Genomic DNA, 6,512 nt, shown 5'->3' with positions numbered 1-6,512 from the left:
AGGAACAGACAGAACAGAGCGGATAAAAGAGCAAGACGAGAAGGACAAGCTCAGCCGAGAGCAAGATATATGAGCAGAGAAAACAAAAATACGCCAGCATTCACGGAACAAATCTAGTCGACGCCCGCTACTCGATATCGATATCTAATACCTCTTTTTTCTAATTAATCTCTCTACTCTCTTATATCACCACCCTCCTGCACCGCCCTCTCTCTACGTCACTAGAACAGAGATAAACCCATTAACCATGTCCAAGGAGAGATGCCGCGATAAAGGAAAGCCTCAGTGCACACGAATCACTCCTCTAATCACTAATCCCTACAGATCGGAACAAGACAGAAACGTGAATAGGGATGAAGGAACTCGCCAACTGATCAAATAGTTCTTGTAGTAGGTTTAGTTTTTCCCCAGCACGGGACTGGCTCACACTAAGGAGTGGCTCCACACTAAACTCCACATAAAGGAGTGGCTCCACACTAAAGAGTGGTCTCCACACTAAGAGTGGGCTCCACACTAAGGAGTGGCTCCACACTAACTCCACCACTAAGGAGGGCTCTCACCACTAACTCCACACTAAGGAGTGGCTCCACACTAATGGAAGTGGCTCCACACTAAGGAGTGGCTCCACACTAAGGAGTGGCTCCACACTAACTCCACAACCTAAGGAGGCTCCACACTAAGGAGTGGCTCCACACTAAGGAGGGCTCACACTAAGGAGTGCCCCACACTTAATCCACACTAAGGAGTGGCTCCAATAAGGAGTGTTCCACACTAAGGAGTGGCTCCACACTAACTCCACACTAAGGAGTGCTCACACTAAGGAGTGGCTCCACACTAAGGAGTGGCTCCACACTAACTCCACATTAAGGTGTGGCTCCACACTAAGGAGTGGTTCCACACTTAAGAGTGTTCCACACTAACTCCACATTAAGGAGGTGGTTCCACACTAACAAGTGGTTCCACATAAGGAGTGGTTCCACACTAAAGAGTGGTTCCACACTAAGGCGTTGGTTCCACACTAAGGTATGGTTCCACACTAAGGCGGCTCCACACTAAGGAGTGGCTCCACACTAAGGAGTGGTTCCACACTAAAGAGTGGTTCCACACTAAAGAGTGGTTCCACACTAAAGAGTGGTTCCACACTAAAGAGGGGTTCCACACTAAGGAGTGGCTCCACACTAAAGAGTGGTTCCACACTAAGGAGTGGTTCCACACTAAGGTGTGGTTCCACACTAAGGAGTGGCTCCACACTAAGGAGTGGCTCCACATAAGGAGTGGCTCCACACTAAGGAGTGGTTCCACACTAAAGAGTGGTTTCCACACTAAGGAGTGGCTCCACACTAAGGAGTGGTTCCACACTAAGGAGTGGCTCCACACTAAGAGGTCCACACAAGGAGTGGCTCACCCCCACTAAATTCACACTAAGGAGTGGCTCCACACTAAGGAGTGGTTCCACACTAAAGAGTGGTTCCACACTAAAGAGTGGTTCCACACTAAGGAGTGGTTCCACACTAAGGAGTGGCTCACACTAAGGGCGGTTCCACACTAAGGTGTGGTTCCACACTAAGGAGTGGTTCCACACTAAAGAGTGGTTCACACTAAAGAGTGGTTCCACACTAAAAGAGTGGTTCCACACTAAGGGTGGTTCCACACTAAGGCGTGGTTCCACACTAAGGCGTGGTTCCACACTAAGGAGTGGCCACACTAAGGAGTGGTTCACACTAAGAGTGGTTCCACACTAAGGAGTGGTTCCACACTAAGGAGTGGTCCACACTAAGGAGTGGTTCCACACTAAAGAGTGGTTCCACACTAAAGAGTGGTTCCACAAATGGCTCACACTAAAGAGTGGCTCACACTAAGGAGTGGCCTCCACCTAAGGATGGCTCCACAATAACTCCACACTAAGGGTGGTTCCACAACTAAAGAGTTGTCCACACTAAGGAGGTGGTTCCACACTAAGGAGTGCTCCACACTAAGAGTGGCTCCACACTAAGGAGTGGCTCCACACTAAGGAGTGGCTCCACACTAACTCCACATAAAGGTGTGGCTCCACAGTAAGGAGTGGTTCCACACTAAAGAGTGGTTCCACACTAACTCCACACTAAGGAGTGGTTCCACACTAAAGAGTGGTTCCACATAAGAGGTTCCAATAAGGAGTGGCTCCACACTAAGGAGTGGCTCACACTAAGGAGTGGCTCCACACTAAACTCCACACTAAGGAGTGGCTCCACACTAAGGAGTGGCTCCACACTAAGGAGTGGCTTCACACTAAGGAGGGCTCCACACTAAGGAGTGGCTCCACACTAAACTCCACAATAAAGTAGTGGCTCCACACTAAGGAGTGGTTCCACACTAAGGAGTGGCTCCACACTAAGGAGTGGCTCCACACTAACTCCACACTAAGGAGTGGTTCCACACTAAGGAGTGGCTCCACGCTAAAGAGTGGTTCCACACTAAGAGTGGCTCCACACTAAGGAGTGGCTCCACACTAAGGAGTGGCTCCACACTAAGGAGTGGCTCCACACTAAGGAGTGGTTCCACACTAACTCCACACTAAGGAGTGGCTCCACATTAAGGAGTGGCTCCACACTAAGGAGTGGCTCCACGCTAAGGAGTGGCTCCACGCTAAGGAGTGGCTCCACGCTAAGGAGTGGCTCCACACTAAGGAGTGGCTCCACACTAAGGAGTGGCTCCACATTAAGGAGTGGCTCCACACTAAGGAACCGCCACCTGTCCCAGACCTGTTGTTTTTCAACTCTTAATGATCGGCTATGAAAAGCCAACTGAAAATTATTCATGATTATTATTTGACCATGCTTGTCACTTATGAACATTTTTGAACATCTTGGCATAGTTCTGTTATAATCTCCACCCGGCACAGCCAGAAGAGGACTGGCCACCCCTCACAGCCTGGTTCCTCTCTAGGTTTCTTCCTAGGTTTTGGCCTTTCTAGGGAGTTTTTCCTAGCCACCGTGCTTCTACACCTGCATTACTAGCTGTTTGGGGTTTTAGGCTGGGTTTCTGTACAGCACTTCGAGATATTAGCTGATGTACGAAGGGCTATATAAAATAAACTTGATTGATTGATTGACTAAGGAGTGGTTCCACACTAAGGAGTGGCTCCACACTAAGGACTGGCTCCACACTAAGGACTGGCTCCACACTAACTCCACACTAAGGAGTGGCTCCACACTAAGGAGTGGCTCCACACTAACTCCACACTAAGGAGTGACTCCACATTAAGGAGTGGCTCCACACTAAAGAGTGGCTCCACACTAAGGAGTGGCTCCACACTAAGGAGTGGCACCACACTAAGGAGTGGCTCCACACTAAGGAGTGGCTCCACACTAAGGAGTGGCTCCACACTAAGGAGTGGCTCCACACTAACTCCACACTAAGGAGTGGCTCCACACTAACTCCACACTAAGGAGTGGCTCCACACTAAGGAGTGGCTCCACACTAAGGAGTGGCTCCACACTAAGGAGTGGCCCCACACTAAGGAGTGGCCCCACACTAACTCCACACTAAGGTGTGGCTCCACACTAAGGAGTGGTTCCACACTAAAGAGTGGTTCCACACTAACTCCACATTAAGGAGTGGTTCCACACTAAAGAGTGGTTCCACACTAAAGAGTGGTTCCACACTAAGGAGTGGCTCCACACTAAGGAGTGGCTCCACACTAAGGAGTGGCTCCACACTAACTCCACACTAAGGAGTGGCTCCACACTAAGGAGTGGCTCCACACTAAGGAGTGGCTCCACACTAAGGAGTGGCTCCACACTAACTCCACACTAAGTAGTGGCTCCACACTAAGGAGTGGTTCCACACTAAGGAGTGGCTCCACACTAACTCCACATTAAGGAGTAGCTCCACACTAAGGAGTGGCTCCACACTAACTCCACACTAAGGAGTGGCTCCACACTAAGGAGTGGCTCCACACTAACTCCACACTAAGGAGTGGCTCCACACTAAGGAGTGGCTCCACACTAAGGAGTGGCTCCACACTAAGGAGTGGCTCCACACTAACTCCACACTAAGGAGTGGCTCCACACTAAGGAGTGGCTCCACATTAAGGAGTGGCTCCACACTAAGGAGTGGCTCCACACTAACTCCACACTAAGGAGTGGTTCCACACTAAGGAGTGGCTCCACACTAAGGAGTGGCTCCACACTAAGGAGTGGCTCCACACTAAGGAGTGGTTCCACACTAAGGAGTGGCTCCACACTAAGGAGTGGCTCCACACTAACTCCACACTAAGGAGTGGCTCCACACTAAGGAGTGGCTCCACACTAACTCCACACTAAGGAGTGGCTCCACATTAAGGAGTGGCTCCACACTAAGGAGTGGCTCCACACTAAGGAGTGGCTCCACGCTAAGGAGTGGCTCCTAACTAAGGAGTGGCTCCACACTAACTCCACACTAACTCCACACTAAGGAGTGGCTCCACATTAAGGAGTGGCTCCACACTAAGGAGTGGCTCCACACTAAGGAGTGGCTCCACACTAAGGAGTGGCTCCACACTAAGGAGTGGCTCCACACTAAGGCGTGGTTCCACACTAAGGAGTGGTTCCACACTAAGGAGTGGTTCCACACTAAGGAGTGGCTCCACATTAAGGAGTGGCTCCACACTAAGGACTGGCTCCACACTAAGGACTGGCTCCACACTAAGGACTGGCTCCACACTAAGGAGTGGCTCCACACTAACTCCACACTAAGGAGTGGCTCCACACTAAGGAGTGGCTCCACACTAAGGAGTGGCTCCACACTAAGGAGTGGCTCCACACTAACTCCACACTAAGGAGTGGCTCCACACTAACTCCACACTAAGGAGTGGCTCCACACTAAGGAGTGGCTCCACACTAAGGAGTGGCCCCACACTAACTCCACACTAAGGAGTGGCTCCACACTAAGGAGTGGCTCCACACTAAGGAGTGGCCCCACACTAACTCCACACTAAGGAGTGGCTCCACACTAAGTAGTGGCTCCACACTAAGGAGTGGTTCCACACTAAGGAGTGGCTCCACACTAACTCCACATTAAGGAGTAGCTCCACACTAAGGAGTGGCTCCACACTAACTCCACACTAAGGAGTGGCTCCACACTAAGGAGTGGCTCCACACTAAGGAGTGGCTCCACACTAAGGAGTGGCTCCACACTAACTCCACACTAAGGAGTGGCTCCACACTAACTCCACACTAAGGAGTGGCTCCACACTAAGGAGTGGCTCCACACTAAGGAGTGGCTCCACACTAAGGAGTGGCTCCACACTAAGGAGTGGCCCCACACTAAGGAGTGGCCCCACACTAAGGAGTGGCCCCACACTAACTCCACACTAAGGTGTGGCTCCACACTAAGGAGTGGTTCCACACTAAAGAGTGGTTCCACACTAAAGAGTGGTTCCACACTAACTCCACATTAAGGAGTGGTTCCACACTAAAGAGTGGTTCCACACTAAAGAGTGGTTCCACACTAAGGAGTGGTTCCACACTAAGGAGTGGCTCCACACTAAGGAGTGGCTCCACACTAACTCCACACTAAGGAGTGGCTCCACACTAAGGAGTGGCTCCACACTAAGGAGTGGCTCCACACTAAGGAGTGGCTCCACACTAACTCCACACTAAGTAGTGGCTCCACACTAAGGAGTGGTTCCACACTAAGGAGTGGCTCCACACTAACTCCACATTAAGGAGTAGCTCCACACTAAGGAGTGGCTCCACACTAACTCCACACTAAGGAGTGGCTCCACACTAAGGAGTGGCTCCACACTAACTCCACACTAAGGAGTGGCTCCACACTAAGGAGTGGCTCCACACTAAGGAGTGGCTCCACACTAAGGAGTGGCTCCACACTAACTCCACACTAAGGAGTTGCTCCACACTAAGGAGTGGCTCCACATTAAGGAGTGGCTCCACACTAAGGAGTGGCTCCACACTAACTCCACACTAAGGAGTGGTTCCACACTAAGGAGTGGCTCCACACTAAGGAGTGGCTCCACACTAAGGAGTGGCTCCACACTAAGGAGTGGTTCCACACTAAGGAGTGGCTCCACACTAAGGAGTGGCTCCACACTAACTCCACACTAAGGAGTGGCTCCACACTAAGGAGTGGCTCCACACTAACTCCACACTAAGGAGTGGCTCCACATTAAGGAGTGGCTCCACACTAAGGAGTGGCTCCACACTAAGGAGTGGCTCCACGCTAAGGAGTGGCTCCTAACTAAGGAGTGGCTCCACACTAACTCCACACTAACTCCACACTAAGGAGTGGCTCCACATTAAGGAGTGGCTCCACATTAAGGAGTGGCTCCACACTAAGGAGTGGCTCCACACTAAGGAGTGGCTCCACACTAAGGAGTGGCTCCACACTAAGGAGTGGCTCCACACTAAGGCGTGGTTCCACACTAAGGAGTGGTTCCACACTAAGGAGTGGCTCCACATTAAGGAGTGGCTCCACACTAAGGACTGGCTCCACACTAAGGACTGGCTCCACACTAAGGACTGGCTCCACACTAA

Source organism: Salvelinus namaycush, chromosome 34 (genome assembly GCF_016432855.1).
Source record: "Salvelinus namaycush isolate Seneca chromosome 34, SaNama_1.0, whole genome shotgun sequence".
NCBI lineage: Eukaryota > Metazoa > Chordata > Actinopteri > Salmoniformes > Salmonidae > Salvelinus > Salvelinus namaycush.
Note: the sequence above shows the minus strand (reverse complement) of the source record.